This window comes from Sphaeramia orbicularis, chromosome 14, assembly GCF_902148855.1.
Source record: "Sphaeramia orbicularis chromosome 14, fSphaOr1.1, whole genome shotgun sequence".
Lineage (NCBI taxonomy): Eukaryota > Metazoa > Chordata > Actinopteri > Kurtiformes > Apogonidae > Sphaeramia > Sphaeramia orbicularis.
Window position 1 is genome coordinate 26994392 of NC_043970.1, and position 24138 is coordinate 27018529.

General features: G+C 38.0%; 1 long non-coding RNA gene across 1 annotated transcript; it reads left to right on the top strand.

Moving 5' to 3' along the window:
* Positions 1 to 230: 230 nt before the first annotated feature.
* LOC115433173 (uncharacterized) lies at positions 231 to 22746 on the top strand. The gene is made up of 3 exons (XR_003937321.1): positions 231 to 277; positions 368 to 419; positions 22546 to 22746. It is a non-coding gene; the product is annotated as an uncharacterized LOC115433173 (long non-coding RNA).
* Positions 22747 to 24138: the final 1392 nt, after the last annotated feature.

Here is a 24138-nt window from a genome sequence, read left to right on the forward strand (position 1 = left end):
GGCATGTCTGTCTGATGAACGCAGAGCCACAGCCTGAAAACACAGACACTGCCGCAGTCGACATCAGCCTGCCTCTCACTGCTGTGACTCCTGTTTGAACCGCAATATCACATGTAATACTATTATTCTGGCCCATATACCGGGTTACATAACACTCCGAGCCAAATCCTGACCTAAATCTTCAAACAGCCAGTCTTGCTCTGATTCAAATTTTAGACTCTGTACTCTCTCAGCACAGGAGAATATTCTGTGATGTGGAGCAACGAAGGGGGTTCAAGTCAGTCATCACAGCATGTTTTTTTATGTTTTTTTTTTTCCCGCTCTGCATAAGACCTGCTCAACTGTCTTTTCATCTTGTCTTCTTTAGATGCCTGCATGAACTTTTGAAATGGATGGAAAGCAGCACCATGTTTCTACCGGTGAGTTGAACATTCACTTCCTGGGCTGGCCTGCAGGTGGAAGTCACACCCACTGTTGTCTATTGTACATACAGTATTTTAACAGCAACAACAGCAGCCACTGGAAAAAAGTCTCCACTCCCATTTCACCAGTTTTATCAGTCAGAATGATGTGTAGTGTAATGAAACGGCAGATTGGTGATGAGCTCTTAACCTTGGTACTATAGAGGCTATTTTGGAAGAACTAAGTGGATTTGAGAGAGGCATGAATGTGAGTGTTTCTAAAAAGTAGTTTATTATGTATGAAAACATGAACATATGTCGCTTATGATATCATACCGTGGCATGGCCTTGAGTCAGTTATCCTCACAATTAAAAGGAACCTTTACCCATGTTAATGGCTTTTTAGAGATTAATTTAAATTTTCTGCCTTGAAATGAAAAATACTCTCATGACCTAGTTATACATTTTGAGGTTTATTTATGTTTAATATGTTATGTTGTGTTAGTTCTCAGTCGATGCAGAAAACAGAGTAGAGATGCATTTGCTCTCTCCTGCTTTATCCCCTCTGTGAAACTCAAGGGTATATCAAGGGTAGTGAGGAGGAGCCAGTTTACTCCCATATCACTGCACTGGGGCTCTGTTACCTTGGGTTACACTGACCTCTTCTTCATCCATGTCTTTAGGAGTGCATCCCTATCTAATAATCATATCCACCCACCTTCATCCCCAAACTCAGTCACTTCTGGTGTCAGTAACTGTCAAATCTGTCACAGCAAAAAATCCCCATTACCTTGTCTGACACAGTGTGGCAGTCCTGTCTTAACAGCTGTAGACTGTAGCGTCCAGCCAACTCAGGATCTCGCTATCAGTTGCTGTGTGTGTCACTGTTCATATTGAGTGTGTGTAACATGTGAATATGCTCCTGTGAGCTTAGTTGGACGGTAGTTGTCACCATGTTTATCTCCGCAGAGTTTTTCAGGTGTGTACATTTTTATGTTTCACTGATGACTAGTTTACAGTGATTGTAATATTATGTGTTTTAGGAATTTGTCTGTACTTAAAACTGCAATTGCAAATACTCAAATGAAATACCTAAAGAGTAGATAAAGTGAGAAAAGACCAAAAACAAAAGAAATCTGCTCATGTTTTTTTAAATGAGGGTGTCATCACTATCGCCAAATTCATCTGAGTTGTATATATATATATTCAGGAAGAATATTTTCATTAAAATGTTTTCAGCAGTGTGTCAGTAAATATTCGGAAAGTTTAACATTGAACTTACAACAAGGCCATTTTAATAGGATTTTCCTGCCTTTCTTCCTTTTTTCTTTCTTAGCCTTTATTTGCCTGATAAATACTTTAAATTAATTTACCCTGATCTATCAAAAAACTAGGGTGCACAATGATTGAATGTAATTCTATGTATTTTGATGCAGCTCCTGATCTACTTTCTAAGCATTTCTACTTTCTAAGCATTCTAAGCATTTCCCAAACACTGAAATAAAATACAGTATTCATTCTAAGATTTTTATCTGTGGAAAAGCCATGACTGCCATGACAAAGTCCAGGTCCTCATTATGTTGAGCAAGACATTTTAATAATGATTTTAATTGTCCTTTCACTGGAAGATCGACGTGGTTGTAGGTTTAAGGAATTTCACGTTAGTATTGCAATCTAGTGTCTCTCTTTCAAAACGTGCTAAGATTTGGGACCCATTAGACGTATTAAATCAATGTTTGGCACACACAATGGATAATATAGTTGTTTGTCCTAGTTTTGTTTATTAGTTGGTGAAGTGGGATAACCTTCAGCATTTGAAGTACATTTTTTAAGGTGTTCTTTCCATCTGGGTTTGATTCTGTAATGGGATTTTTCTGCTTGGGATGGCAGCCACATATCTTAGATTCTTACTGTGTTTTTCTGGATATGACAAGAATTTCCTCCACCTCAAGTTGTGAGTACCTGAAAGAAAGAAAGATGAATTCACTGAAAGATATTTTGTTTCACTCACTTTTCAATTTGTTACAACAGTTAGAGAAATCAGCAGACTAACTAAAACACTGTGTATTAATACCTTCATGGCTCAGAGCTTCATCTGTTTCATTACAGAATTAATATTTAATTCTATTTTTTTTTTTTTTTTGCTTTTGGGATAATCATGAGTTGTAGTTTAATAGGTCTACCATTTTCAGTCTTGAACTGTGTCATAAAACATCTTAAATGCAGTCTTTTCCTGATCATAAGTGCTGTATTATAATATAATTAACCAATTTTCTGAACTTATTAAGCTTTAAAGAGGACATTAACAGTAGAAATTTCTACCTTCAGGATTAATATCGCGCATAAGTAATAAGATGAATAGTATACGTATAATTTCATCACACTCATAATGAACAGTATTGTCATTTTTGATATTCTCAGACATTGGTTTTTATTGTACTGCATCATTATGGGGTCGGGTGTGTAACAGGGTTTTTAGTGTGATTGGTAGATGCAACTTGTGTTAGAGATGCAGTGAGGTGAGACTGCAGACCATAGTTTCTGCCTGCTGTGTGCATCTATCCCACCCTCCCAGCCTTACAGCTGTAGTTCACGTCTCACATGGTAGCAGTTACGTGCTGTCTGTTGTGTGTGTATTTTCTGTGTGTGAGTCTACATGCAGTGGAAAGGCTGAGGAATATGTGTTGACCTGGGTGGATTTGAGCCTCACACCCTCACCACTGCACATGACTATGACAAAGAGAGATATACTTGATTGTTTTCCCTTTGTGTGTATGGTGTGTGTGTGTGTGTGTGTGGTAGAGGATATGATTCAAGTTCAGTTTTGGTAGTAGTGATGTGGTTGAATGGCCAGTTTGTTTCTTATGCTCACCACAAGAGAAAGTGCAACTGAGTCATCAGACAAACACAGACACAATAGTACAGGAAACCACTGTGGTGTCTACACACCCTAGTGCTGTACCCATGCATGTACGCACACACCCACAGTTACTTGAGTGCTGAAATTAAGATTTTTTGACCATTCATAATGACGTTCCTCTGTTCTGAATCACGTCTCAAATGGAACAACACACCCAAGAACATCGTCTGATTTATTGGTTTCTGAACAAAAGTGTTTTTTCCTCAGACAGTGCTGACTCATATTTTTTGAGCTAATGACCAACAAATCAGGAGCAGTGCAGTGATATTAATCATGTTAATGTGGTGGTGGTATGATGAATAAATCTATACACGCAAGAAATATTATTTTTGTGACTTTCAGTGCAATAAGAAGGAGTAGCTTTGATTAAAACACCCAGTGGCCATACCTTTTCTTTCTCTTATCATTGGCATTGATAGTGTTTTTATGAGACAAAGTGTTCAAGTACGGTAATATAAGACAACTACTATCTAAAACTACATATAGTTGTTTGTTCCTTTAATCATAAATATACTAAAAGTTTATCACTAGTATTAAACGATCCTTTTTGGTCTGTATTATATGATTTATTATCTTGAATCTTGAAATTTTGATGTTTACGTCTAATCGATGTCTGGTTTTCATAAAGACCACTATGACAGTATAAGTACACTATAGGTAGTAATTTACTCTGATTCTTACTCTAGGTGTAAGTTCTAAGGTCCCTGTCCTTCACTAGCAGACAAACTATAATAATAAATATTCATGGATACTTGTAACATACTCCCCTGTAACATGTTGAGCTTGTTCCTGAAGTTTTTGTTTGTCTTATATACTCTGACTCAATTTTTTCGGTCTAATTACTGCCATCTCCTACATTCACATCACTGCCTGGTCTATTCCTCCTCCACAGCAGACATGTGTAACAGTCGGGTAATGTCTGGGTAATGTTTGGCATTTTCCAAACCAGAGTATTTTATTGGATGTTTATTAAAATGACTCAGTGCCACAGCTTCGGGAGTGATGTCCAAAATGAAAAAGAATAACTTGTTAGAGGTGAAAGGCGTGACCACAGTCTAAATGCTATAAGGATGCAGTGTCTGCGATGTTACCCGCATACTGTATTTCTAAAGGGTTTTACAGAGTGATCCGGGTTAGCCAATCCTCATGTGGACAGTGATGTCACAAGCACAGACAACCAGTCTGTGCTTGTCAGACGTGTCACTCAGTTGCTTTGCTTTAATGTTATTTGCTGATGCTAAGTGAGATTCATTATCTAATCAGTTGTATACTGCATCTTTATTCAGTGTTTGTTTTTTTAGCCAGCTTTGTTATTAACATGCTTACCAGCTGCTCAAAGCCTTTAATTGTTTGCTGCTCAGTTGCACAAGCTTTCTATTTGATTCAATGAGATTTTTATGCAAATCTAGACGTGGCACAAATATGCCCTCCAAAATAGTACTCGAACATACCAATCCAAATTCAATCACAGTTGAAGCATACTTTGTGCACAGATGGAATGGCCTCTCCCCTCACATGCTTGGCTTGTTGGCTGCTTTGGCTGCTTACGTCCCGCAGCAATAATCACAGCCAAATGGAGCAAACTGCTTAGTCTTCTGAATGACCTATGCCTCTCAAAAAATTTTTTTTGTGCTTCAGTAAATGACAGAGCTGAGGGTGCAAAGTATTGTTTAACTTGATATCAGCTCTTACCTCCTTTGTTGTAATTGTAAGCTACAGGTGCGTGACTAATGCAAACATAGTGTAACTACCACTGCACCTTGAAATTCCATCATCCATTAATTTTTTTTTAGTATGCAAATATTTTTGCAGTCAATGCTGAATGCTGCTTTAAACAAAAAATACTGATTGTAGTATTTTCTATTATATACTGAGCTCGGGCATTTTACACTGTAATATTTTTCGTTAAAATAGATCAAACGTTTCTGAGAGGTTTTTGTAGACTACCCCCCTTCAGCCGAAGTTGACTATTAGGCCAGCTTCGCTGTAAAGCTGGCAAGGGTCTTGTGGCCAAGCACACCATTAACTGGGGAATTAGAAACCCTGAGAAGTTGTTAATCACCACAGTCATTCACATTCCTCATAGACTCTGCTCTGCTCAGGACCTCTGTGAGCTGGGGATGGGGCATGGTCTGGGGGAAGCTGGGCCAATGCTATTGGACCCGATGGTCTTTAATTAGAGGGAGAGCTTGGCAGGGACTGATGGAGGAGAAAGGCTCTCAGGATGTGAGTCCAGGGTGAGAGGGTTCACACACAAAACACTGGCTTTTCATCACTGCATGACTCACTCAGTTTGTGTGTATAGTGTAGTGTATGTGGAGATGTGTGTGTATGTGTGAGTGTGTATAGGGCAGAGAAAGTGAGAAAATTTGTGTTTGTGTGTGCGCACATGACAGCGTGTGCATGCGTTTCTTACCTCACTGCTCAGGCATTCCAGTAGAGAAAGTGGTGTGAAGTGAAAGAGTGGCTCTCACAGTGTGGGTATTCATGGCTCTGGCCCCCGTGGGTCGGTCCGGGCTCCAGTGTTCGCAGACAAAGCCCCTACAGCAGGACCCAGACACACTCACACAGAAAGGGGAGCAACAGAAGGAGAGAGGAACGCAGGAGAGGGGGAGACAAGGTAACAAGGGGAGAGAAAATGGAGAGGGAGGGGGCAGTGGAAGTTTGTGTGGCAGCTCCCATTCCCACTGAAATGCAGGTGTGTTTGTTTATCACCAAAATCTGGGCCAGTCTGAGTTTATTATGCTGAATCTGGAGGTTTGAAAACTCAGAACACAACCCTCCTAATTATCATCTGAAGGTTCACTTGCTGTTTATATTAGAAAACCCCCAATAGTTCCTCTTGTATTGTAACTTCACATTATAAAACTGTCGCAGTGGAGCCCTTTTGCACCACTCCACCTGCCACCACCTTTATCATAATTTTTCCTCACCGCTCGCTTACTTCATAAATCTATCCCACTCCTCAGAAGGCACAGGCTCCTCCCTCTCTTTGTACATGAGCCAATCCCGTCTCTCTCTCTCTCCCAGTGTTCTGTACTCCATCTCGCTTTAAGCCAGCAGCCTGAGCTCTTAGGATTCCATGAGAGTTTCTTCCACTTGGCCGTCCCGTCACTGTTCCCCCTGCCTGGCCCCTTCTCTAGATCGGGTAGCCTGGTTCACTGTGTCCTTAAACAACCCATGTGCATGTACAGGAAAGGGGCCCCAAAGTGGGGAGGCCCATCTCTAACCCTTAGTTTTCAGAGAGACAGACTCACACTGGAAAATCTCTGTACTGCCGTCTTTTATTATTGAACTCCAGGCTGTCGTACCTGTTACAGTTGTAATCAGCAGCAATATTTGTGCCTTACTCATTTGACGTAATCAGTGTGTGTTAATTTATAAATATGTATATATAGCATAACTAGTATGTCTAACAGAAGCATCACAAATATCATTAAAATTTACCTTATTTTATGAAACTACAACCTTACTCAAGGGCACTGATATTGTTCCAATTGGATGCAGCAGGTTCTTACTGAATTTCTACCTTTTTTGCACATTTTTGCACAAGAGCAGGTGTATAGTTATGTGCAGATATTAATTTGTGATGCTATGAAGCAAGAATGGCTACAAATATCATTGAGGTTGACCATGAATATTTGTAAAGGCTCCGTGGTATTCTTCCTGAGCAGCTGAGTGTGTGGACAGGCTGCAGTATTGACTGGTTGTTTTAAAATGTTTGATGGATAAATTTGGTTTATGTAGTGAAATAAAAATGGTTTTGACTGCATAGAAGGGAAATTAATTTATGTCAACATGCAGTTTTAAGTATATCATCATTCATTTCTTGTCAAACATATCATAAATTGAACAGCATTTTTCAAATTGTGTTCAGATACATTTTGCTTTCACTCAATAGAATGTGAAGTAAACTTTCTTGTACCTCAGGGCGCTGTCTCTTTTGAGATGGATTGACGACGGATCACGGATAGATGACTGCAAGGGTGGAACCTGCTATGAGGAAATTGATGGCCTTGTCCTAAAACTGCAGAGTCACAGTGCATTTTTGTGCATCAGCCAAAAATAGAGAGGACACAGATGATGTTCATTTTGAGGTCAAACTAATGGTTATGGTAATGATGGGTTGTCTGTGGCTTATTGTCAGGTGACCATTGGTTGGTAAATGTGTGAACAGCAGAGATGCAATAATAACAACGCATCGTATGCATACTCAGATCTGCATTTACAGATTTTTCTAAACACATCCAAATTCATTCATTCAACTTGAAAACCTTAGCACACATTTGGACATTTTTTTTTTTTTTTTTTTTTTTACAAATTCACAAATCTGGTCATGCATATGCAGATCATACATGCAACTATAATTATACCCCATACCATAGAAGAATTACAATCTCATGTTGAGGTACGTGTTGAATCGACCAAATCAATAGTATGTTTTCATCCCTAAAACATTTCATATGACTTGTCTGTCCATGAACTTTCCTGCAACAGTACATTTGAAGAGAAAATGTCATATCTGCCAAAATATTGGGGGGTTTTGCATGTGGATTGTACAGTATTATCTTAGTTCTCTTGCACGAGCAGCCCTGAGACATTTATGAATAATTTCTTATAGCTCGGTTTCAAATTGAGTGTAACATGGCTAGAATGTACCAGAATGAAAAAAAGAACAGCTTTTTGATAGGATTTAATTTGCAGATGTTTTGAGGTACAGTTCAAGTCAGAGTCAGAATACATGTGTGAATGAAACTGGATATTGTTGGAATGCATTCAGTAATATAATAATAAGTCAACGCATAAAATGTATGTTTATAGTTGGATTCTTGCACCTTAAATCATTTAGCCTTGATTCCTTCTCCAGTTCAGTTTGATTATATTGAACTTAAAATATGTAGATGAAAACGATAGCTGTCTTGGTAATTTTTTTAATGTTTCACTCAGCCTTCTCACGTGAAACACATTTACTACTAGCTTAATGATAGAATACAGACTTAAAGGAAAAGTGGCAATGAAGGGAAGTAGACAGGTGGATGTGTTCCTAAACTTGTTCACCTCACGACGCAACAGTGAAAATGGGTGTGTATTGTATAAGTACATTATCATTTGCCATAATATCTACATTTATTGTCTGTTCCACCGTCAAAAAAACCGAAGGTCATATTTCCAGCCCAGGTGGGATGTGCCTCTATTTGAAAGAGGAAAATTAAGTCAAACTCGTAGCATTGTTTTGTATTTTACTCATCGAAATGACATGCATTTTGTATGTGACATTTAGTGGCCATCCTGAATCACTGACTTTTGAGGAAAAATAATAAAATAATTCTGAAACATTAAAGTAGCTCCCATTGATATTGTTTGTTAGTTTGATGTTTAGGTTCAGATTTATTGAATTACTTTGAGGTTGATGTTGAGTTCAACACACTTAATATTGAACTCAAACAATTACCTAATGTCCAAGAGTGCCAATGTTTCTTTTATCAAGAAGATAGTGTAGGGAGCTTTTTGTTGACAGAGTAAGTCGACTTTTCCTGTGCCAAACCTTGCTTTGCAAAATGAATGTATTTCTCTTTGTTTAAGCCACTTGTCTACAAGGAAATATAGGAAAAGGAAATTTTAGGTCACTAAAACAGAGGCCTTTTAGAATGCCTTCTAAAGTGAACATACATAAAACTCTCATTTGTATTTCTTTTTGGATTGAGTCCCTAAAGAGATTAGAAAACAATTGCATCCCACCCTAATTGGTTTATGCCTATTGTTACTTTGTGTTGTGACCATGCACTTCAAACATCAAATATGGGTCATACTAGTGGAGGGCTGTCAGGGTCAGCAAGGCCCTGACCTACATTTACATCCTAAATTCTAATATTTGTTCCATGAAATTGTTTTATTTTATTCCTAATAGATTATCTTCATTTCTTAGCATTTCTCTTGGCTGCACTGCTTCCTGTACGTGTATGTGGATGTAAGATATTTTGTCCAATCAGATTTCAGTCTCTATGTGTTGCCAGGGTTAATTTAATCTGCCCTGGGTCTTCAGAATCAGTAGTGAATGCTCATGTAATTTAAACTGTACAGCATCGGGACTGTTCCTTTAACCAATCGGATTTCAGTGTCACCTCGCAGGGCCAGCTAGCTGCAGCATTTATCCTTCCTCTGATTGGATAGTAAGAGTAAAGCTACGATTTGATATAGCTTTAGCAATATTCTTTCTGATTCATACCAAAAAAGCTCATTTTAATAGAATTGAATTTAACTGAATTATTAATAAATTTGAGGTAGATTTTTTTACGCCCACAATGGCTGATGGAAGAGAGGAAAATGATTTGGTCTAGGACATACGTAAAAAACATTTTCAAGGCCGGCTTTTCCAGAAAAAGTGAATCATCATGAGGAGAGGTTGGCCAACCCCTGACACTAGCTAGATGGTCGAGTGGACATTCTCTGCCCTTAAGAGAATAGAAACTTATGTCAGGAATACAACTGGACAGAGGAGACTCTCAGCCTTGGCCTCCATGGACATAAAAAGGACTTAATGATGGAACTGAAACACATGCACACACATACTTATGACAGAGTCACTGAAGTTTTCCTGTGCAAAGAAAGAAGGTTGAATGTTGTATATAAATAATAAGCATCTCTGGTGACTAGGCTATGATGTTTTTTATTAAAATGTTGTATGTTTTTGTCATGTTATTAAATGAAAACGGATTGTGAACTGCTCCAGATTATGTACATGGCACGGCTGTGGTTTTAGTGTAGAGGTTTGGAGTTGTCTTAACTGGGTTTCTTGCTTTAGTAATAATGGTATTCAACCTCAACATGGGAAATTCTCTCTCTCTCTGTGTAATGCCTTGTTATTTTGCTTTTTTTTTTTTTTTTTTAGTATTGGTGTTTTCTATAATTGTGACATCCTAGTGGTGGTATTAAGAGGTGTTTTAAGTCAAGTAAGTCCCCACTGAAGGCCCAGGTACCAAATGCACGGTCCCTTACTGGGTCATACAGTGTGTAAGTCAGTGTTTTACTTGCAGTAGATCACAGTCAGCACTTGTTTTGTGGTGAAATATATCTATAAAACAAAGGATGCACTTTAACAACCCAAACTAATGATTTTGATGCTAAGCTTCATCACTGACTAAAGCCTCTGCATCTGCTATGTCCAGTATTATCTGAAGGCCAGCAGTCCACTATAAACATTGGTTTGTCCGAGCATTTGAAGCAGTTTCTGGTTGTTTTTGTATTCTCATGTGTGCATAGAGATTTTGTAAAACAAAAGTTGTGTGGGCAGATGAGAAATAACCACAGAGACGGAAAATACAAGTTTAGAAAAATATTTGTGTGGACAGGGCATGTATCAGCTGATGGTGGACCTCTATGTGCATTATGGGACTGTAGCTGCACACAAGGCTTCATTTCATGCAGAGTATGTGTCTAGAGATGCACTGTGTTAAAATGAAACCATCATCTAAACACACTGTACTTTTCAGACATCTCACTTAATGACTCACTGGATGTTGAATACAGTATTAGTGAAGGCACAGTTGAGACACTGTCATATGGCATTATGGTCTCTTTGACTCCTGATACACTCAAATCCCCCATGACCCAGAGGCCACGACCCTGGCATCTGCCAGCAGTGGCAGAAGGAGAGGCAAGCTACAACTGTCTGAGTCACACCTAGACAGATGCTCTGTGAGATGAGGTCTCGGATGTGAACCCGCCCATACACTCACTGCCACTGACTGAAAGTCTCATAGGGCAAGATGAGTCATTAGCCATCGATCCTGACTTCTGACTGAGTTTTTGGCAACAAGCAGCATAAAATGTAGACTTCAGAGACGCCCTGTAGAGATTCTGTTTTGTCTTAAACGGCTGAGAGATCTAAGACGGTGTAAAATCTGAAAGTTTGAGAAACCACAGTGTTTACTCAGTATAGCTTGATTAGCAGTGTTGTATAGTAACAGAGTAATAATACTTCACTACTGTACTCAAGTAGGGATACCACTTTTTTCCAGACTGAGTACAAGTATTTACATTTGATTACTTGCCGATACTGAGTACCGATATGAGTACTTAATAGTACCATTGCAGTTCTTAGTTACTTTAAACATTGAGTGTTTCTCTATCAGTCCACCAGAGGGCACCGCTCTTAATTAGTCATACTTGCCAAATACCACGAAGAAGAGTAAAGTTTTTTGAGAAGAAGAAGTCAGTAATAACAAACATGGCAACAACAGAGGAGGTAATACTAATGTGAATACTAATGTTGACATTGATATTGATGAGAGTAGTTGTCATAAATATATCAGTAGTTTTTCACTAACTCACACAGTCACTCTTTGAAAAGATCCCCTACCTCCATGGTTCCCAGTGGTACTGCTTCTCTATCTGGGTATGCACAGAGCCTTATATATAAGATAATATGATCATCTTTATATGGCTCTGGGTACACATCTGCACGTTTCTGGAAAACAGACAGAATTGTATAAGGAATGTACACAGAAGACGGACAGTATGCTCCCTTCGTATCTGTCTGTGTCTTTAACGTAAACTTGCAGTCATTGTTACTTTTGTCACCGTCGTTTATTTTGAAAAATCTCCATATTGCTGACATTACTCCTCGGCCACGTACCTGCTGCACTATGAGGTGAACGTCACGCTGCCGTCAAGTGGTATCGGTGTGTTTGTATTGGATCAACTTTACGAGTATGAGTATTAGTACTAGGCCTGTAACGGTACACGTACCGTACCGAACCGAACCGTTTCGGTACGCACCTGTACGGTTCGGTACACAGCTGTACTGAAACGGCACAGTATGATGAGAAAAAGAAAAAGGAATGAAAGACGTCGTTCGATGCGGAACTTTAAATCCGCGTAAGTTTCACACGGACATATTGAAGGAGCACACATTGACCTGAAATATGAAATAGCAGTTGATATAAGGTTAAAAAAAACAACAAATATGATGTGAACCTGGAAGGAAGAGACTGAAGACCCTCCACCACCATTACAGTCCAGTTTGGATCAGTTCAGGTTCAGGTGAAAGACAACAACGAGGAAAGAGACGTTAATAAGACGGGCGTTGTTTGGCCCCTATGAACTACGGTAGTTCTAAAACACTTACACTAGCTCTGTCTGTCTGTCTGTCTATCACGCACGCTGTATAATAGAGGAATAAATAGAACGTTGAAAGTATGTAAAGTTTCACTTTCGTTTCACGACAGCGTTCGTTACGTTAGATATGGACCGCACCCCCAGGTATATAACTGCGTGCCCCCCCTACCCCCCGGCTCCGCCAAAAAAAAAATAAATAAAAAATCACCCATGCACACAGGCACACACAAATACACACAGTGTCCTAAACGCTTCTGTCAGTCTGCCCCAGGGCAACTGTGGCCACATATGTAGTTTACCACCACCAGAGGGAGAATGTGAGAGCGAATGAATAATGGATCAATAGTGTAAAGCGCTTTGGGTGTCTGGAAAAGCGCTGTATAAAATCTAATCCATTATTATTATTATTATTATTATTATTATTATTATTATTATTATTATTATTATTATTATTATTAATAATAATAATAATAATAATAATAAACAGTTTGTTCTCTGTCCTAAAATAAATAATTTGGTTCATTGTGTTGTCAGTGTTTCTCTTCAGTTTGTTTAAACAGAATACCAGTTTACCCTCTTGTTAATGTTGCACTTCATGTGGAATTTTTTTGTTATTTTTATGCAGAATGTGAACTGACAGAACTGTGATTAGATTTTTCTTGTTTGTACGAAACTACCTTTCAGGAAAAAGTGCAATACTAATGTTTAAAATACATTTAGTAATATTAATAATTTATTTTATTGTCTATTTGATTTGTAGCAGCAGAATTATATTATTCCTGTTTTTCTATATTCTATTGTCTCCAAAAATTGGGGGAAAAATGTTTAAAAATTCAGAAATGCATTAATAGACATTTTGAGGGGTTTTCTTTCTTCCCGTACCGAATCAAAAAAAAAAACGAACCGTGCCTTTGAAAACCGAAAACTTACCGAACCAAAAATTTTACTACACTATATTTCTAACTCAATTGCATACTTCTATTCCAGTACATTTTTAATGCACAGTATCATTACTCATTACAAAAAAGAAAAAAATAATTTTCTTTTTTTTTTCTAATTCTAACATTAACACTAATTAACACTAATACCTGCAGTTGCCTACTCCTGTTTAGGTTTTAGAAACCTTGTCATTTTCAGTATTTTGACTGCTTGTCTTTTACTCTACCATATTTTAAAATCCTAGATAAACTTTATAATATTCAAAATTCTGACTACCTTTAGTTATTATTAACATTTACTTGTACTTTTACTTTAATTACTTGAGTACATTTAATTGTAGATTACTTGATATACTTTAGTACATTAAATACTAGATATTTAAAGACTTCAACTTGAGGAGCATTTCAGTTGACTTGAACTTCTACCACAGTAAATTTTGGAGGGTACCTATATTTTTACTCAAGTGTGACTTTCCAGTACTTTATACAACACTGCTGATTAGGAATACCATTAAAAGGCTGGACACATCTGTATTTAGCGGTGCTCTGCGAAAAGTTTCTCTGCTGTGAAGATTTGGTCACTGTGGAAACCAAGTCCTCAGATGTACCTTTAGGAAATGTGGTCACTTACTCTGTTATTGCTGTCAGCACATCTTTGACTGGAGGGAAATGAAGGAAGGAGGCAGATGAATGCTCCTCATTCAGACACAATCACAAGTGCAGAAAAGTACTTTACTTGAGAAAAGTACTTTAATGTAATTGATACTGTATGTGACCTACAGATAGAAGAAGTATGTCTGCACAGGCATGCTCATTCTTTACATGACTTCAAAGAATAAGGACACGGGGTTGAGCGAGAGTTGAGAAACTCCTGAAAAGTGGAAAATTGCAGTGGTATAGTCATAACATGAAGCAGTTTGAAACGATTCCTGAGCCTCTAAGTGGATTTTTTTTCCTAAGAATCGGACTTGGTAAAGAGAAAAAATGATTTTGCTGGCAACGGTTATTGATAACGTGTGGAGACAGATAGCTGAACAGTTTGATTCTCACAGCAGTGGGTTTACAGCCTTTTGTGAATGTGAAATCATGTTCTCCACATGTAGAGTGATCCTAAATTTTGGATTCTATCCTTTTTTATTCAAGAATTAGCAATACACCAAGTTCTACTAATCTCACTGTGCTTGATGTAAATATATAGTGATGGATTTAATTTAAGAATTCAGGAGCAGCTGAGTTTTATTATTTGAAATACAAAACAGTGAGACTAGTCTGATGATGAGGATGATGATGATGATGATGATGATGATGATGATGATGATGATGATGATGATGATGCATGACCCACAACTACATGCTTTGATAGATTTTATAATTATATCTACTTAAAAATTGTCTAAGTTGAAAGAAGTGCTTTGGTAAACTTAGAATACATAAAATATCATGTGCTATCATTTTTTCTTTCAGTGGCGATTGTAAATGTTTAAGATTCAGCTTCAACACCTACTGTATTAGATGGCACTTCTTCAGATGTATTTTATTTCCATAAGTCAGGTTCATTTTATTTATTTGTTATGTAAATGCAAGTTGACATAAATACTGTGAGACATTATTTGACTTTACTCTGCTTTTTAGCTTTTCTTGACTTTATTGCTCTTCCAAAAAACACTTACATCCCTCTGTTTTTGAGAAAAATAATGCTAATTATTTAATATGAATGTGAGTTTGCTGAGCTTTATAAAGGTGCTTTTTGGTCAAATACAAATACTGACCCTATTATGGATTATAGTCGCATTTGTACAAAATCTCTACATAAGCATGCAACACAGCTCTTTGTATTTGCATTTTGTCTTTACTGTAATTGCTATATGACACATCCTTTGAATGAGTAAATAAATAATGGCGCTTTCAAGAATACTCATCATACTGTACAATGTTCCCTTCATTGTATTATCTGTGTGAATGAGGATTGGATTTATACATTTGTGGTCCTGTTGTGCATGCATGCGAGCTAAATTTGATGTTTGAAAGTGAAGCTGTTTGCCTCTTTCTTTCCTGTGTGTTCTGAAATCTCCTTTGCTGCAGACAGTCTGGGGTGCAGAGCCGGGGGGATGGTGTGGGGAGTCGGAGGGGGGGTGGACAGCGGACATGGCGGCAGGCCAGAATCAATTGGCAGTGTAATGAGATGGCCTGGTGCCAGGTAACCATGGAGCTACCCTCTTTGCCTGTCTACCAGCGCAGAGTTCAAAATTAAACTGAATGAATGAGAGAGAGAGGGGAGGGAGGAAGGGGAATAAGGGTCTGAAATGGCAGGAGTGGAGGATGAGAAAAAGAAAGGAATAGCAAGAGAGGAGGGAGGCTGATGAGGCACGGCGGGCAGGTTCAGAGCCCTGCTGGAGAATTTAACTTATTTGAGGGAAGGAAGATGAAGGGGATAAACCCACCCACCATGTTCTCCGTCTCCATACCTCCGTCTGCATTTTGCTACTGTTAATTCCCATATGAAACAGGCATTAATGAGAGAAAAACTCATGTTTTCCACAAAGAATAAAAAACGATTTTCTCCCTCTTGTGCTTCTTTTTTTTGGCTCTACTGGACAACTATGCATTTCTTCACCCCCTCCTCTTCCTCCTGTCATGGAAGATGTGTTAATATACCACATTTGGCTGTGTACTTAAAGTGATTAGTACAATCCAGTGTATCCTGCAGATGAATAGAAATTAAGTAATTAATACAGTAATTAGATCTTTGTCTGCTTCTTACAGCCTTACCCCTGCTATGTCATTGTGCATACTTTCCTAACTTCGAAGAAGTGCCACCCATAATGAAAAGTTTGTCTTGAAAACTATTTACTCTCTCTTGTCTAACATTGCACTGCAGCAAAACCATGCACTATACTAGTACTATAATATCAACATTTTTAATTTCATTATTTGTTTATTCTAAGCCCCCTAAATACAATCTGCATCTTTAAGTTGAACTGCAAAATTATTTATGTTTATTTAGATGAATACACACATTGGCATTAATAGATCATTTTGTGCTTTCACGCTCTGTTTTTTGCAATTAAAGATAAATAAAACGTGTATGCAAATAGTGTAACCTATTTTGGGGAAGAGCCAAGAAAATGCAGCATGTTTTCAAAAACCTTAATGGATATAGCTAATGTTAAAATTGATTCAATTATGTAAATGTTTTTGGTTAAATGTGGCACCATTTAATCATAACTAAGATGAAGGCAAATAAAGTGTGAATTTTGTCCAATTGACTGTCAAACATACAAACACTTATTTGCAAAAAAGAAAAGCCACATGTCCTCAACCTTGAGAGATATCTTTGTCCTTCAGTAACGTGTTGATGGTCAGAATAGTTGGCTTCTAATTTCCTGTTAGGGCACTTTTTCCTACTTCATTATTAATATAGTTCAAATTCAATATTTTGTTAAATAATTTAATGTTTTTAAATAGCATAATTCCCTGTTTAATTTAATTAAAATAACTACATCCCTTTGGTTTATAGTGTTTTTACAACAGAAATAAATGAGTGTTACAGTTGAAACAGAGGTTACATTCTGTGTGTTTGTGTTTATCCTGATATGACCTCTGCTTTTGGTTGTATGCCTCAGAGACTGCTTGATATATTCAGGGTCTGTGCATTAAAAATCGTGTTCAACAGTGGGCCTCATGGCCTGTGAAAAATGCTCAGGCACTCTCTGTTGAAATGGCCCAGACTTTGAGAGCTTCGAGTGCACGTCGAGAAAGACGAGACAGTGGGCCAAGATGTCTGTGGTGTGGATTAATGGGGAGGACTGGAGAAAGGGTGCCGCAGTTGTGCGTGAGCAGAATATTTGATGGGGGGAAGCAAGAGGAGGGAACAGTGAGGGACAAGCAACTGCAAGAGATGGGTGAGATGAAAGGAGAGAAAGAGATAAAAATGGACTGAAACATCAGGAAGCAAAGATGTATGAGCATGAATGAAAATGTACAGTAATAAATAAAGCTGCTGTCTCGCGTCTCCCTCTGGTGCTTTATCCCGTTCTCTTGTCTGATTGCACTGTACGGTGTAGACTTCACACATCATTCTGGTGCACTGGGTTGAACAGGAGGATAAAATCTACATGAAGGCGTTCTTCGCACACAACTTAAAAATACAGCACAGCTCAGTTTAAATCAGTGGCAAGATACAGCCTCTGTAAAGACAACACATGAACTGTAGAGAACACAAATGAGAGCGAGTGTGAAGCGTGTTGTTGCTGCACTGAAGTACATGGAAACACACTATAATGTAATTTATTTGGCACCAGATAGAAGGAATTTGATCAAGAGAGGCTCTAGTTTTACTACATGACGGCCCTGCAAAACATAGTGAATGTACACCTGTATCTATTATGACATTTTTGTTTTTCTCAACTTCATGTTTTTCGTCTTTGTCGTCTCCCTGTATAGTTCTGCCAGACAGATGGCTGAATCTAATGTCCTTATGTCTGCTTTTGGTTGCAGTGAGCAGAAACACTCTGTTGGACATAATTTACTTTACTTACGTGCTCCAATGACTTCATATACACAACAATACTTTGATGTTTTTGTGGTTGTGGATGTACAGCATGTAATCTGAAGTGATTAAGTACATTGTGTCTCATGCCTAAGCACTGTTCAGAGGAGCTCGGTTTAGATTATTAGTTCCTCAAATAAAACAACAGACAGGCTGGACTGTGGGCGGTTATCTCATGTTTTGACTGCTGTATCCAAATCATTAGAGGCAGCCATTTCCAGTGCCTGCCCCCTAGGATGCTAGAATTTGCTGGTATTTTTTTTTCTTCAAACGCTAAGAACCAAGTCTGAAAGAGAATGCCAGTACCACTGCATGCAGACACACCTACCCAGAAATCACCTGCGGTTTGCTGAAACTGTAGTTTTGCCAAATATGCAAGAAGTCTGACAAGTTAGAAGAGAAATGGATGCAGATTGTTGGTAGACACTGGAATACCACATTTGTAGACGCTATAATGTATGAATTCAAGTTTAACTTCAATCAAAATATTAAGCCTGGCTTAAAAACACAATTTGCTTGTTATATTTTATAGGTGCATCAAAAATGTCGAGAGATTAAAGAATAAAGTAATCGAAGAAGATGAATCTCCTCCTAACGCTGTAGTTCATCCAGTAATCTATCATGCATCTGTCTTCCAGGGCAGCACAGACCCTTGAGACATGCAGTAAAACCAGAAAACACACACTGAAAGTTATATTGAAGTTGAACGTTTGTTCTGGACCTGCTGCAGTGACACCTCATTTATAATGACGAACAATGTTTTAAGACCAGTACATAAGAAGAAATACACCAATAAAACACTTCACATTACTTTAAAAGGTCATTCTATGCCAGTATAGTTCTGCCTCTTAGACAGAAGGTGTGGGTGGATTTTGTTATACTGCCTGTTTTTATTAAAGATTGAATTTAGATGCAAAATGAGGGTGAAATAAAAGAAAGTGTGAGCCATCTTATTTCTCTACCACCAGAAGCAACATTGCAAAAAAATAAAATAAATCTTGTACAAATAAAATTGTTAAGGAAATTGTTGGTTTAAGTCATATCCACAGGAATTCATGTATTTATTTTTAAGTGGGTTGGATTTATAACATTCAAGGTTGTGTGCACTTGATTGAGAATAATTACACAAATTTTGAAAAGTTAGGAACATGTTACACGCTCTCACTAAAACAATCAAATACAATGATAATTTGTGTTACTCAGGCCGGACTTCTGCAGCTCCATCGTTATTGTATCTTCTGCCTTGACATTATGTTATTATGGTTAAAAATATGTGGTAATGATTTTAGTCTATTGTTGGCAGCCACCTTTCTTTTCCCCTCGTTCCCAGGCTCTGAGAGTGGCTTTAAGGGTTACCTTGTTAGAGGTTTGGGGTTATGCCCATGTCGGTCGCTGTGTTTTCTTTAACATTCTGTTTTGGAGAGGCCCTTCTCGGTGTCGGCGCTGTGACAGAGTTCTTGGCAATAGCCTGAAAGTCAAATCTGTTCATTTAGATTCAAGTGGTGACCATGGAGGAGACAGCAGCCCATTGGCATGCTGTGGCAAACTGGGGTCCTGGGTACTTGATATCCTGAACCCAACATTTCATCCCCGTTCATGACACTAAACAAACTGATATACGTGGATGAATCTATGGTGAAAGACTCGCATTTTTATTTTACAAAATGTCATTCTTTACCTTCTTGGTTTTACATAGGTCAGAAGTCAGGGTCAGCATGAGAAACTCCCTAATGAGGATTTAACATCTTGCTTAAGGTCATTTTGGCAGAGCAGCTGCTTGCTAGCATGTGGCTATACTAAGCAACTGTTCAAGATGTAAAACATAAAACGATTAGAAACTATAAAGCTGTCATAATACTTCATAATTTAAAAAAATAAAAATCCCTGCAGTGATTTTACTTCAGAATCAAGTATTTTAATCTAAAAGCAGTGGATTATAAATCTGTATATTTTGTACAAGTATTTCTTTGTATATGTTACAAGATTTGTTGCTGTATGAAAGAACAAGATAACATGTTGTACATAAGTGGATTTCCCCTATCCTTTTTTACTGGGAAAATCCAGTATTACAAAATGTTACATCCATTGCAACAGTAGAGTGCGGTAAATAATAAGGTCATTGAGTAAAATGTTGTGCCCTTTTGTGTGTTTTCATTTTCCTCATAGCCTGTGTTGTTACACTTTTTTTCGTTTTTGCTTACTTGTTTTTCATTATGTAATTTATTAGATTTGAATTATCATATTACAGGGCTTTTTTTTTATCTTTGTTTTTGACACAGAAGACACAGGAACAAAGTTTCTCTGAATATATTTGGTCCATGGAAAGAGCTTTGAGATACTCCACCAGAAATATTGTCATTTTACAACATTAATTATGCATGAATACTTAGGGATGCTGAGGTGCAACAGGAAAGACATTCCTTAAACTATAGCACCAAAGTTGGTTTGCTTTTTGCAAAATATTATATATTCTCACCACTGATTTCCTTTCCAATTTGCAAGAAATATTTCCTATATTATACTGAGTAGAGCTGGTCAATATATGATGTACCTGTATTGCACTTTGTTCCACACAGGGTATAGTAAATGATTATATCACAAATACTGAGTACATATTGTAACTATTGAGCTTTTCGGGTTCCTTCATGGTTCTCTCGCTTTCACAACCACACTTTCATTTTTAATGGACTGAATGCAGCTGTAAATACGCTGTTGTGCAGAGAGCAGTGAATCATGGGTCGATGGCAGCTTTAATGTTGCTATGGTAATCAGACTTTTCAGGTCGATTTTGTAAGGTTATTTGTTAATTATTGTGAGTCTTTCAGCACTATGAATGTTTGGTTAGTTCACTTTCACTTGCAGGAGTTTGAATATATTTTTTATCATATAATGCAGGGCTTTGGCTTACAGCTACATTTAACACTGTTCTGAAGAAAATCTAAAATATGTATCACTTATAGCTTAGTGAATACATATCGTCAAGTGATTTTTTTTTTTTTGTGTGTGTGTATTCATACCGCCTTAATAGTGATAACTAAACAGACAAGAAAGTTAACAGAGTGAAAATCATGGTAGATCACAGATTGTGAATTTGGAATTGTTTTTGTGAAGTAACTGAACTAAAAAGGGTTTGCAATTCAGAAAAATGTCAAATTACCATAGCTAACAAGTAAAATTTCAAAATCTGTGACTGTGAAAGAATAAAACACTTTAAATATTATTTTAAATAGTTGGAATGACAAACCATTAAACACCAGCAAACTGTCCTGAAGCATCCAGGAGACATTACAGATAAACGTAAAGCATAGAGCAATAGGAGATAACAACACCAAACATCAATACTAAAAAAAGACAAACAGTGTGGAGCATCATGGTGTGGGTATGTGGGAGACAGACTATAATTCATATCAGCCTTACTGGTTTACAGCCGAAGCCTTCCCCTGTATGGTGGGCCATGTAGAGTTCCTTATGCACTGACAGCACAGCTGTACGCCATGCGCCCGCTCTGAAAGACGGCTAATGGGACAAAGGGCACGAGGGAAAAGAGGGAGAGATGCTGGCTGAATCGCCCAGCCCACCCCTAAGCAGGACGGGGAGCACCACTCTGCCTCTGTGCTCTTAGCTGCTTTCCCCGGCCCTCAGCCATTTTGGAGAGAGGAAAAAGTGGCTGCTTTCTCTCTCCCTCTCTCACTACGTGGCATAGCTTTGAAAAGGCATCGGCTGCTGTGCAGCAGAGAGGACACACTTTGCAGCTCGTACTTGGGAGATAACATATTTGCAGGGAAAAAATTTTGATGCGAAACAACCTTCGTCCATCTTGACTTTTTTTACATGAAGTTTTGTTTCCCTTGCATTCAGCTGCTAAGCCTCCCTCCTCTTTGCTGTGCACTTTCGCTCATGCTGTGTCCTTTTCTTTATAACTTGCGCTCTGGTTTCTTTGCCCGCTCCTTCCCAATGTCTCTTTTTAAATTATATCTTTTCTTATCTCTCAATTTGATTTTATGCAACAGAGTTTATGACAAAGGGATATGTCCAAATTTTGGCAGCACTAAGAAGAGACAGAGCTGCAGCCAAGGATCCTGCTGGGATCCAAAAAAGCCAAGCAGAATGAAGCACCAAAAAAAAAAAAAAAAAAAAAAAAAAAAAAAAAAAAAGAAAACACCCTTTCCTTTGCTTGGTCACAAATTCCACTTTCTCTGTAGCCAGCCCTGCGCTGCGACTCCTCCTCATCCACATCTTACCGCATTCAACCTTTTGCCATTTCTCTCTTGCCGTACCTTTTTTTAAAGGCGATTTGAGGTTTTTGTATCCCGGAAAATAGGAACTGGACAACGGGTTAGGAGGGCGTAACAGGGAGAGAACGCGGGGATGTTATCTTTTTACTTTTAAATGTTATTTACAATTTTTTTGTTTTACTGTTACTGTTACTGAATCGCTTAATTTTTTTGGATGTGCTTGTAGTTTTTTTAGTCTCTTATATGTTTGTGGGTGTGCTCGGATTACCACGTGTTTGTAAGCATGTGGTTTTGGGATTGTCTGTGCGTACGGGGGTTCCTATTTATGAATATTACACTTTCTGGTCTGGTCAGTTTGTGATGATGTTTCTGTCTGTTGTTTTAGGTATCTTGATTTAACCTGAAGTATCGGCCTTCACTCCACCTCAAGCCTGACTGCATCTCATGCCAGAGGATGTTTGACCATCACATCCAATGTATGCCCTAATGGTATGTTTGCGATTTATACTTATAGTTTTATCTCTACTGTTTTTTTCTGTGTGTTTTAACTTACTAAATACAATCTGTGCCTGGTTATTTGACTATAAATAACATTTTTTGGTGCTCGCTGTTTTCTTTTATGAAGTTTATGTCAGGTAGTAGGATCATGAAGTATAAGGTAAAGGTTTTGTGTTTTGCCTGAGAGCGGTTTGATATCATTTCATAGTCTTATTTAATTATACCCGAATACTTACTCAGACATTTCGCATTTGTTGTAGAATTAGGTTTGGCATCTCTGTTGGTGATTGCAGCTGTCTTTTGTCCTTTTTTGCTATTTTGATAAGAACACAGTCTCAAAAGCGCTTTGCCACACTTATTTCGTATTTTAGTCTTTTATTGAATGATTTGTGGAGTAAAAATATTATTCCATGCAGTATCCTAACATCACATGTATTCACATAATTTATTAACAGCGAGTATTGTATTTTATATCCAAATATTTAAAACAATCATTTGTTTTCTGCCTGACTTGTCAAAAATAAATGCTGACCTTAAGAAAATGTTATTAGTAGGTTATTCCTACACCATGTTCATCTCACGGTCATGTGCTCTGGCCTGTTCAGTGTGTCATGGCTGAATTTCAACTCTCTGCTCTGCAAGGCACATAAATAAAAAATATGTTTTAAAGCCACTTACATTTTTTTTGGAACAGACAAACAAAGCAGCCTCCATCTATGATTTTGTAGAACTATAGTTAATAACAGGTGAAATCTCAAGTGCTGGACAAGAAATTGTAGTTCGAAGGAATAAGGTAGTATGTGTTTTGACTGTATAAACATCACACAAACAAAAATACATTAATGTGCAAATTGTACAAAAATTATCCACATTTTACAGTTAATACTTTGTTGATAATTGTGGCGCATTTGCTTAAAAGCCCATTTAAAGGGGGTGTTCTATTGAATGGGCAGGTTCAGACAGAATGACTTGCTTGTTTTTCATCTTTTGTGAGTTTCGTCTCTAATGTGATCCTGAAGAGCTAACGCCAGCTGCCGCAAACCCGTAGATCCGAACTTGTGGTGACTGGCTGCACAAGCTCGTATCTATAGGTATGTGTCTTCCTGGCAAACACAACACCTGTGAGAAAAAAAAAAAGATGTCTCGATGTAATTACCCTAGCAGCAGGTCTTGACTGGATTGTTCTAAAGCTGGGAATCATTACAATCCTATGTGTAACTTATCACCAGGCTCATTTGGACTGAGTTCCCCTTTCCATTAACATCCATCCTGACCCACCCTGAATCCTGCTGTATCAGGATGTTCAAAGTCATCCCACCCATCCCATCTTCATACAATGACTCCTCCCAGAGCAGCGGGGTGGGGCTAAGTTATGACACGATGCTTATTTGACAAAAAAAGTTCGCATTTTTTTAATCTCTGTTTATTATATCCTGCATTAAGCCAATGAGAGCAGTGTTGCAAATCAAATAAAACTACA